This window comes from Lepidochelys kempii, chromosome 9 (genome assembly GCF_965140265.1).
Source record: "Lepidochelys kempii isolate rLepKem1 chromosome 9, rLepKem1.hap2, whole genome shotgun sequence".
Classification (NCBI taxonomy): domain Eukaryota; kingdom Metazoa; phylum Chordata; order Testudines; family Cheloniidae; genus Lepidochelys; species Lepidochelys kempii.
The window spans coordinates 24,158,799-24,170,531 of record NC_133264.1 but is presented as its reverse complement, the minus strand read 5'-3'; the positions used below and the strand labels follow the sequence as shown (position 1 = coordinate 24,170,531).

Genomic DNA, 11,733 nt, shown 5'->3' with positions numbered 1-11,733 from the left:
AAGTGTTCTCCAACTGGTTTTTGAATGTTACAATTCTTGGACAGGCCCAACAAAGAAAATAACAGAATGCCACTAGCTAACACCTTTTGCCCCCAACTAAAACCTCTCCAACGCATCATCAAGGATCTACAACCTATCCTGAAGGATGACCCGTCACTTTCACAGATCTTGGGAGAAAGGGCAGTCCTTGCTTACAGACAGCCCCCCAACCTGAAGCAAATACTCACCAGCAACCACACAACAGAACCACTAACCAAGGAACCTATCCTTGCAACAAAGCCCGTTGCCAACTGTGTCCACATATCTATTCAGGGGACACCATCATAGGGCCTAATCACATCAGCCACAGTATCAGAGGCTCGTTCACCTGCACATCTACCAATGTGATATATGCCATCATGTGCCAGCAATGCCCCTCTGCCATGTACATTGGTCAAACTGGACAGTCTCTACGTAAAAGAATAAATGGACACAAATCAGATGTCAAGAATTATAACATTCAAAAACCAGTTGGAAAACACTTCAATCTCTCTGGTCACTCGATTACAGACCTAAAAGTGGCATTACTTCAACAAAAAAACTTCAAAAACAGACTCCAAGGAGAGACTGCTGAATTGGAATTAATTTGCAAACTGGATACAATTAACTTAGACTTGAATACAGACTGGGAGTGGATGGGTCATTACACAAAGTAAAACCATTTCCCCATGTTTATCTCCCCCCCACCTCTCACTGTTCCTCAGATGTTCTTGTCAACTGCTGGAAATGGCCAACCTTGATTATCACTACAAAAGAGTTCCCCCCCACTCCACCCCCGCTCTCCTGCTGGTAATAGCTCATCTTAAGTGATCACTCTGGTTGCAGTGTGTCTGGTAACACACATTGTTTCATGTTCTCTATGTATATAAATCTTCCCACTGTATTTTCCACTGAATGCATCCAATGAAGTGAGCTGTAGCTTACGAAAGCTTATGCTCAAATAAATTTGTTAGTCTCTAAGGTGCCACAAGTACTCCTTTTCTTTTTGCGAATACAGACTAACACGGCTGCTACTCTGAAACCTATACATTAAATGTGGTACCTTGTAACGTGGGATAAGCAGCAACCCGTTCATACCTGCTCAGTCATTTGGGAACAAACGGGAGGCACAGGCAGAGCTGGGATGCTGTAGTAATGATGCTACGCACCTACTGGTAAAGCCTGGAGGAGGTTTACAGTCCAGCACCCTTGGTAAAAATAATGCATTAGGAATTGAGAAGGTCAGAACCAGACTCATGCTTCATATGTGCCGTAATTTCCTACAGCATCCTGCCACATAATTTGTGTGATCTCTGTTCCAAACCTATTTATTTGTAATGGTTCTAGAAAAATATTATTGGGTGAAACTGATATTTTGAAATAATGGTCCTTCCTTTACATTCAGGAGGCCCCAACTTTTACGATAAGACCAAGCCTCGTCCAAATGATAGTGCCATCATAATAAGCACAGACAATATATTAAAGTTAGGATTCTGTCAGTATTTTAATGACAACCTTTTTGTAGGGAGGAAGTAGGGGAAAAATAAAATTAGCTCATGTATGAATTAAAACAATCCTTCCTAAAATCCACTGTTTGAAAAATAGTATGTATAGCTATTTTTTATTAATAAAAATACCAACTTTACGAAATTTGCTAAACGCTGTATAAGTACTGAGCTCATAGATTCAGAATTTATTAAGATGCTTACCCTAGGGCTTGTGGATTTTTATGTCATCTTCTCATCTTTGTGGGGAAACGTCTCCTCTCTCTCTCTTCCCCAGTATTCCAGTTCCTCAAAATAGCCATAACAAATCCCCATAAATCATAAACACAGAAGAGTCTTGAGGACCGGCCAGGATGAACAACAGTACAGATGATATTTATCCTGTTCCTCTCTGTCTGATACAGGGTTGATCTCAGAACTTGAGAACAATTATGGTCCTCTTGGCAGTCTTCATTGAGTTATTTAAGTCTTATCCTATTCACTAATATCCAAACAATAAATACTTAACTATAATCCACAGCAGTGTTTTATTACAGTCTCCTAATCCAAAATCATTCCTTTTGTGTTGTCAGCATTTCTGTATTTATTTTAACCTCTCTAATTTAGATTTATTGGACAAAACTCATCCTAGTGAAATCTGTGGAGTTACAGCAGGGGTGAATTTGACCTCATCGCGCTACCATTCCCGTTTTTCATTTTTGTGTAGGGGCTTTTGAGGGGCAGCCCATGTATTTGACAGCTCTTGCAAATTAGCAGAGGGGGCTGAACCTCACTGAGTGTTGTGCCTGACGGGGTGGCGGCAGTGTTAGTAGCTGCCCACTCTTCTTGTAAAGGTCATTAAACAACCTCCTCAAAAATGCTAACAGTCCTTTTGCCATCTGTGAGGCCCCACTGGCTGAAGTATTTTGTCATGCCTCTTTTCCCATCAGCCTTCCCAAGCTAGGGGCTGGGCTCCAGGATTCCAGCTGCCAAACTTCAAGTGAACCTGCTGCTCCCAACATTCTGTGCTCCTGATTGGGGCTTACCTCTGCCAGTCCAGTATAGTCATGGAGCAGGACACTCACAAATCCCCATTCACAGCCCACTCTTCTTTCAAGCTTCTCTTCTCTAATGCAGTGGTATAACCAGTCACAATTTTGGTACTACTGTCAGCCTGTGGGGCAGGAAAGCTGTCGTTACTGTGCAATGAGACTGAGGCAGACCTGCCTCATGGAAAAGGAAAGTATTAAAAGCCACATACAAACCTGCCTGGTAGCTGAAGGGAACATTCACATCACACCCACATATAGTCTGACCTGATCACTTTTAAGGTGGGAAAGGAACACCCAGACCTTCCTAATTACTCTCTTGGGTTGGTAGGAAACACTTACGCACACATAAAGACCTGCCAGCTCACTCTGCTAGAAAAGAAGGAAACAACAATACACAGTCCTGCCTGTTCGCTCTCATGATGGGGGAGAGGAAACTATCACACCCACAGCTGCATACAGGCCTGTCATAGTGGAGAGTGAGCTCATAATAATAACTTGAATTTATTACAGCAATTTTCATCCTAAGTGAGCTGTAAACTATCATTTGTAAATTATTCAGAATTGGGGGGTTTGGTGTAAAGTCTTTGTTTTTAATAGCACAAGCTTGCAAAACTCAAGACTTTAATGGAGAAGTAAAAGATACATTTTAATCCCAGAGACCCAATTGACTCTCATATAAACATTCATTTAATTCTGGTGAACAGGACTAGTTAAACACATATTTAAACATTTAAAACATTGCTATTCAACTAATTAAATAAGCATTTGTAGCATGAATAGACTAGAATATTCTTACAGAAAATGGTCTCCTGCTGCAACATATATGTAGCACTACAGCAAAGAGATTTATTTTTAAAGCAAGAAAACATCAGTAATATAACAGTGTATGTTATGACTTTATTTCTTCTATACTAGGTGACTGATATAGGTGTAAACAGTTTACTGATGGATGTTGGTTCAGTAGAGTGACAGTTGCTCAGTGCACGAACATTCATCTGCTGTATTCTGGCTGGCTTAGAAACCTATCAGGTGCTTCAGCCAATAAGATGCCAACTTACTCATAAAGCCTTTAAAAACCACTGTATTTGTATGATTAAACTGGTCTTTGGCTAAATCTAATAAGCTCAGCTATCCAGTAATGTGACTGATCATCACAGGTTCCATTTGGTATACTTCAGTAATTGACTGTAGCAATTTAAATGTAGAGGTCATTAGAACATCTTCTAGTTTATAAATGTACATCCATATTTTTCTCTGGTGAAAGCTCTGAATCATTCTATGGCTTATGGTAAAGGTCCTTCAGAGAGGGAAAACTTATGGGATGTAACAACACACAGGACATGCAAAGAGTGGTCCTGGATAAACAGGGATGGTAGAGCTTTGTTTGTACCTTATGACATCTGAGAGCGTGGGAAGGATTTGGATTCAGATAGTAAAGGACTCTTTAAAAAAAACAACCCGATTTCCCCCCCCCCCGCCCCCTCCCAACACTTGGATTGAATTATACAGTACAAGATAAATTTTACAGCTGAACTGTAGTTCTTTTCATCCCTATACCAACCAACCAACTGACCAAAAATACCCTTTAATGAAAACAGTGACCATCTTAACATTGGTCCACATATTGTAACTACAATAATAATTATTTGTTTGTGCTGGTCCTATTCTGTGTTTTTCTTGGTTTTGTTTTTAAATTGGAGGCCTTCTGAATTTAAATGTAGTTTCATCATTGGAATAACAGAGACTTGGTGGGATAACTCACATGACTGTAGTACTATCATGGATGGATATAAACTGTTCAGGAAGGACAGGCAGAAAAGGTGGGGGAGTTGCATTGTATGGAAGAGAGCAGTATGACTGCTCAGAGCTCCAGTATGAAACTGCAGAAAAACCTGAGAGTCTCTGGATTAAGTTTAGAAGTGTGAGCAACAAGGGTGATGTCGTGGTGGGAATCTGCCATAGACCACTGGACCAGGGGGATGAGGTGGACGAGGCTTTCTTCCGGCAACTAACGGAAGTTACTAGATCGCAGGCCCTGGTTCTCATGGGAGACTTCAGTCATCCTGATATCTGCTGGGAGAGCAATACAGTGGTGCACAGACAATCCAGGAAGTTTTTGGAAAGTGTAGGGGACAATTTCCTGCTGCAAGTGCTTGAGGAACCAACTAGTGGCAGAGCTCTTCTTGACCTGCTGCTCACAAACTGGGAGGAATTAGTAGGGGAAGCAAAAGTGGTTGGGAACCTGGGAGGCAGTGACCATGAGATGGTTGAGTTCAGGATCCTGACACAAGGAAGAAAGGAGAGCAGCAGAATACGGACCCTGGACTTCAGAAAAGCAGACTTTGACTCCCTCAGGGAACTAATGAGCAGAATCCCCTGGGAGAATAACATGAGGCGGAAAGAAGTCCAGGAGAGCTGGCTGTATTTTAAAGAATCCTTATTGAGGTTACAAGGACAAACCATCCCAATGTGTAGAAAGAATAGTAAATATGGCAGGTGACCAGCTTGGCTTAACAGTGAAATCCTTGCTGATCTTAAACACAAAAAAGAAGCTTACAAGAAGTGGAAGATTGGACAAATGACCAGGGAAGAGTGTAAAAATATTGCTCAGGCATGCAGGAGTGAAATCAGGAAGGCCAAATCACTTTTGGAGTTGCAGCTAGCAAGAGATGTTAAGAGTAACAAGAAGGGTTTCTAGGGGCTAGGGACCGAATGGCTAGGCAGCAGTTCAGCAGAAAAGGACCTAGGGGTTACAGTGGACGAGAAGCTGGATATGAGTCAACAGTGTGCCCTTGTTGCCAAGAAGACCAATGGCATTTTGGGATGTATAAGTAGGGGCATTGCCAGCAGATCGAGGGACGTGATCGTTCCCCTCTATTCCACATTGGTGAGGCCTCATCTGGGGCACTGTGTCCAGTTTTGGGCCCCACACTACAAGAAGGATGTGGAAAAATTGGAAAACGTCCAGCGGAGGGCAACAAACATGATTAGGGGACTGGAACACATGACTAATGAGAGGCTGAGGGAACTGGGATTGTTTAGGCTGCGGAAGAGAAGAATGAGGGGGGATTTGATAGCTGCTTTCAACTACCTGAAAGGGGGCTCCCAAAGAGGATGGAGCTAGACTGTTCTCAGTGGCAGCAGATGACAGAACGAGGAGTAATGGTCTCAAGTTGCAGTGGGGGAGGTTTAGATTGGATATTAGAAAAAACTTTTTCACTAGGAGAGTGGGTGAAGCACTGGAATGCGCTACCTAGGGAGGTGGTGGAATCTCCTTCCTTTGAAGTTTTTAAGGTCAGGCTTGACAAAGCCCTGGCTGGGATGATTTAGTTGGGGATTGGTCCTGCTTTGAGCAGCGGGTTGGACTAGATAACCTCCTGAGGTCCCTTCCAACCCTGATATTCTATGGTTCTATGAAAAGAGTAACAATTCAACCAAAAATAAACTTCCAAGAATTATTAATAAATAAGTAGTCTTGAAAAAGAGATCACATGCCATCAGTGAATATTCTGTTCCCTCCTTATAAGCAATTGAGTAGTGCCTTCCTCTGCAAGTAGCCACACTGAAATAAATGGAACTGCTCAAACAGTGAGCTACTACTCAGCATGGGAGAGCGTAACTGAATCTGGACCCATCTGTGCAAACAGCAGGAGACAGAACACAATTCTCTGTTTTTAACTGCTATGATGAGAGGGAAACTATGGAGGAAAATGCAAAGGAAGGTAAATTCTGAAATTTGATCTACTTTTTTGACTTACCTATTTTGGGAAGGCTTTATCATTTTTTAAATGGCCAGAAAGCCAAGGAAAGAAGAGTTTTCTTATATTTGTAATGTTATTTGGTGGTACCTGAACTCTTTTTTAGGGCAGGATTTGTGATGACTTCCAGCTTGCTAGAAGGAAGCAATCCTAGGGCCATTACATTGATTCCAAGAGCCAGGTGGGATAAACCTGAGCTTTGCAATGTAAATCTCTCTAGGTATGACTATTGATCTCCTAAACACTGCTGAGAGGGTTGCATTACTGTTTGATAAACCACTTCAGAAGAGAGATTTTTTGAGATGAGTCCTTATTACAATGTGTCGGAAGTCATGTAGTTACATTTCTGTGTATTGGGCTGACTACTACAGCAGGACTTCAGTGGGGCAAAATTGGCATCCTGTAAGCAGAGGTTGGCCACAGCTTGCTTCCTTTCCCGGGAGGCAACTTCTTCAGTTTCCTCCACCACTCATTCACATTTATGGTGTTTATTCCTGAGAGAAAGGCTGCAAATGGCATACACACCATTCTATTCATGACATATTTTCATTACCTTTCCTCCATCTCATGGGGCCCACCGAAGGGCATGGAACATGAGCATGCAGGGACATGTACAAAATTATCCCATGTGCTCACTCTGACATGCGTGTGAAGGAAAGCATGCTCATCATGACCACGCACTGAGGTAAGAAAATCATTCCCCCGTGCACTTGCGCTGCCACGCCTGATGGGAAGCATGCTCACAAGCACCCGCTGACATGACTATCAAGGCCCTCCAAGAGCTTTCCCTGACACCTATGAGGGAACTGCATGCGCTGACACACGTGCTAGAACACATGCTTAGAAACATCCACAGGCGTGTGAATGAAATCATTCCCCATGCGCTCACACTGACACATGTGCGGTGCGATGCACTCACGCGGACACCTGTGAATGGGAGCTTCTCCCGCGTGCTTGACTGACACGCACGCTCAGGAGCGAGCACTGGCACGTGTGACCAGACGTACATCTACCCCTGACCCTGCCAACAGCCGCGGCCAGCCGGAGCCGCCTGACGCACGCGCACGCGCCCACTAACCGCTCCCCAGGCGCCGGCGGAGGGCTGGCTCCGGCTCCGAGCGGCCGCCTCCGGCAGGCCAGGGAGCAGAAAACCGCCCACCCTGCCTTCCCGTCACGCAGTGACGCAGATCTCGCAGCCCTTTCACATTTTAACCTGGCCGTGCGGGAAGTTCCCCTCCGGCGAGTCACTTCTCGGAATGAGACCTTCTCACTCAACTTATACACCTCAGCTCCTTGCGCGACCGAGCCGGTACTAGCTTCCCCCCCTCCCGTCTTGGCAGCCGCGGCAGCCGTTTGTGAGGGCGATAGCAGATCCCGCCCCTTGGGACGGATTTGAGTTCTGATTGGCTTACTCCATTTGATTGGCATTAGGCCTATTGCTCTGTGGCCCTTGATGCTTTCCTTGCCCAGCCCGCACAGGCTTGGGCTTGGGCTTGGGCTCCCTGCGGTAGCCTGGCCCTGGGTTGCAAACTGCCCCTCGCACAGGTCTGTCTGCAGTGCACTGAGATCAGCAGCCCCAGGGGTACTGGCTGTGTAGCCGGGCCTTCGGTCCCCTCGCCCCCTAACCAGCAGCAGGCACTGGGGTGACCGTGTTGGACCCAGGCAGATACCCCCCACTCCCTATGGAGGGTCTCCCATTGCCACAGTGCAGGGGGGTTCTAGCAGTGGAGGTCTCTCCTTCCCCTCACCGCAGGACAAAGACTAGCCTGAGTCATGCACAGCTTGACTGGGGCATGGATGGGGTCAGCAAAAATGCAGGGGGTGGCCTGTGAGCAGATCTTGTCTGAACCTGGGTGGGGATAGAGCCCCTACAGGGTGGCTTCTCCTAGACCCACCAGCAGAGTGAGGAATGAAGGATGATAGGAGACTGCCACCAAAGACTTCTTCCTCTCACTGCACAGAAGCAGGCAGAGGAGATTGGACTGGTATATGAGTTGCAGAGTTTGTCTGGATCATACAGGCCTTCACGAATATGGGGAGCTCTATCTCTCTGGTCCATTGCCTGAAAAGGAGGAGAAGGAAGTGGTGAACAGGGCTGGAGTTTGTGGGCCTGGTGCCAAACATTTATGGGCCTCCATGTAGTCATTATGGGCCCCTCCGAATGTGGGCCCAGCACAACAGCGTTATTGACGCCATTGTAAACCTAGTACTCATTGTGACTATGTCTACACTGCTGCCAGATCAACACTCCAGTGATCAATGCACCGGAGGTCGATTTAGCGGGTTTAATGAAGACCCACCAGATTGACTGCAGATCGCTCTCTGGTCGACCCCGATACTCCACCCTGAATGAGAAGAGTAAAGTAAGTTGAAGGGAGACACCGCAGTAAGTCAACCTAAGCTACATCGACTCCAGCGGCACTATTCACATAGCTGGAGTTCCGTAACTTAGGTTGACTTACCGTGGTAGTGTAGACATAGGCTGTATCCTAGTATGTCATATGTGGACATTGAGTGATGCCTAAAAACTAAGCCTAACAAGCTGTATACTTACAATACTGAAAGCTTCTCCTTGTGTTCTCAGTAAAAGTAAGTCAGTCACTAGCTGTTTCATTCTATTTTGCCTTAACAAACAGATCTGATCCAGCTTCCTTCAGACACTTTGTTTTTATCTTTCTCTGCAGCAAAGGGAAACGGTGTCTTTCCAGGCCCCTCTGTGATGTTGATATCAGGCCTGTACCAAGAAAACATTAGAAGTTCCAGCCTGACCCCTGAAGGCAAAATGATGTGATGGACTCATCTATAGCTTTGATATGGACTGAGGCTCCATGTTACAGCAGCAGGTGCTCTGATACCCCAGAACCACTTTCTTCTCTTGGGAACTATTATCTCATGTACCTCCTTCTAACAGCAGCTGCAGAATCTGGAAAACAGTGTGAGGAGAGATAATGAACAAATTTACCAGGTGTTTCCCTTACATACAAATAAGCAGCTTCTACAGAAATACTTCATTTGCTGTGGGTAGCAAGCAAAACTTTCAGTACTTAATCCATTTGTGAAGTAGTATTAATAGACCTAGCTGATCAATACTGAAAGAGTAAGTAGTCAGTTCAGCAGTCACAGGACTAGCTATATCTCAGGCCCTGTGTACATATAAAAGTTGCATCAGTTTAAATAAACAGGCAAGGAATAGGTGTAAGATAAATTGATATAAGGTACTCTTGTCTTAAACTGATTGAAGAATGTTCATACAAGAGGGCTTTACTGAGGTAACTAAATTAGCATGGAGTAGATGCTCTCAAATGAGGTGGCTGCTGCTCCTGGCTCATTTTGTGTAGACATGGCCTCAGCCTTGCAAAATTTTACTCATCTACTAGTCCAGGGTAGTATTTTTTGTATTACATTTTATTAAACAGAATTGTTGATAGTACCAGCTATTTTCTTAAGTATTAAAAGAGAGGGTTACAGACATACAAGATAAGAGAATGCTGCAGAGTGGAAGCAGTATAAGTCAGGAGTCAAAGTACATGTTGATTCAGGGAGTAAATCATTGTTAAGTTTTTCATTGCAAGAATGATAATGATGGTGGGAGACTAGATTTTGTGCCCGGGCTGGCCAATTTTCATGAAGATTTTTCAAGTCTGGTCTATTTTAGAAATGCTGAAAAAAATGAAGAGATGTATTTTATTAATTTCTTGTTTCATTCTCTGAAGAAGGTGAAAGAATCAGTCTGGAGGAAAGGAAAGGAAAGGCGCTCTTTACTTTTCATTACAAATACTCAACAAGAAATTCACCTACACACATCTGCCAACATTTGAGGGGGAAACCTGGCCCCATTGGAATCAATGGCAAAATTCCCATTGCCTTCAATAGGGCCAGGATTTCACCTTTTGTACTGATCAATAGGGGTATCTGGGAATAATAAATGCTACAACTACATGGTAATGTGCTATATAAATAATAATGTTAAGTATTTGCTGAGGGCATCAGCTAATTAATTAGGAACACACTTTAATCCCAATTGAAATATCTGGCAGGGACAAAATGAGAAAATGTTGCGCTAATAATTGGGGCTGTTGATCCTACTTAGGATGCAGTGTTGTTGTAACTAGAGACAGTTGGCACACTTGCAGTATACTTAGTGGTAACATGAAATAAATGTGATATTGTAACCATTATCCACAAATTAATGAAGTATAAACACTATCATCATAATTGAAAAATAGTTATGTGTATGTATACGAAAGCCGTGTCTATTTTCTGAAAAAGAACACTGTACTCCTGAACTTTGCGTTGTAAATGGTTGCATGCCATCTAGTGGGATGATCTGGATTTGCACAATAATCCTAACAAATGTCATTGATTAGTGATTGACATGTAGCGAAATCAAGATGTTGAGAACAAATTAGAGTGAGGAAAAAAGAAAGGAGTACTTGTGGCACCTTAGAGACTAACAAATTTATTTGAGCATAAGCTTTCATGAGCTACAGCTCACTTCATCGGATGTATTCAATGGCAAAGAGTGAGAAAAGTGACAGCCAGGATGCCTTCGTTTGCATATGTGACCATGTGATAACTTCTAAACATGCAGGAGAAGTTGTCAGTACACTCTCATGCAGTACCATTTCTTTATACAAACACTGTGCTCATTGCCAATTTATTTTCTTATTAACTATTCATTTTTATATGAGTCTATTTTTAATTATCAATATGTAACAATTGTTTTGGAATATCATTTTCAAGACTACAAATGAAAGATGTTATGTTGCTTTTCATCCAGCAGGAGGCAGCATTTTACTATAAAAATTATCAAGATATTTTTACCACTAACAAGTTTTTAAAAAGAAAAAAACATGCAAAAAAGAAACATGCAAAAAACTAAAACAAAAATCAGTTAGGATACTTATGCATAATTTGTTACTCTCTACAGTAATATTGATAGATAAAAGCTTGTGATATACTGTAGTTACAGATAAATCACTATAACTTAATCAACACATATAGGTATGGATGATGTTCTAAGCCAGTCTGCATCAACTAACTTCAGAAAAATTGATAACTAACCAGAAAAATCTTTAAATATAGAAGGATTCTGCATTTTCCTTGCATATAATTAGGTGCAAAATTTCAGTATATTGTAAAAATGGAAAAATTTACAAGGTTAATTTAAATTCTGTGACCCTCTTGGAGATGTCTCTCTCCGGGGGTCCAGACCCACATGTTGAGGAATCCTATTCTAAGGAGGCATCCCAAGGTGATGACACTGCAATGCAAAAATCAACACATCACTATGATACAAACAAATGACACAAATACATTATCACTAAAATTATACGACTTGTCCCCATGAAATCAGAAACCATGAACAACTCAATTACATGCAGGTTCAAACATGCAAGTGTAGCTGGCTGAGTTATAAGT

The 11,733-nt window shown here is 42.9% G+C and overlaps 1 protein-coding gene across 2 annotated transcripts in view; it reads right to left on the bottom strand.

Moving 5' to 3' along the window:
* Positions 1-987: 987 nt before the first annotated feature.
* VEPH1 (ventricular zone expressed PH domain containing 1) overlaps positions 988-11,733 on the bottom strand; it is a 186,993-nt gene continuing 176,247 nt past the window's right edge. The window contains exons 14-16 of one of the 2 annotated variants that reach the window (XR_012160753.1): positions 8,867-9,235; positions 8,208-8,374; positions 988-2,676 (exon numbers count right to left, since the gene is read on the bottom strand). The gene's annotated coding sequence lies outside the window, so the exon portion shown is untranslated. Of the gene's footprint in view, positions 2,677-4,039; positions 8,375-8,866; positions 9,236-11,733 lie in introns of those variants that run through there. The other variant, XR_012160752.1, reaches the window with a different exon arrangement.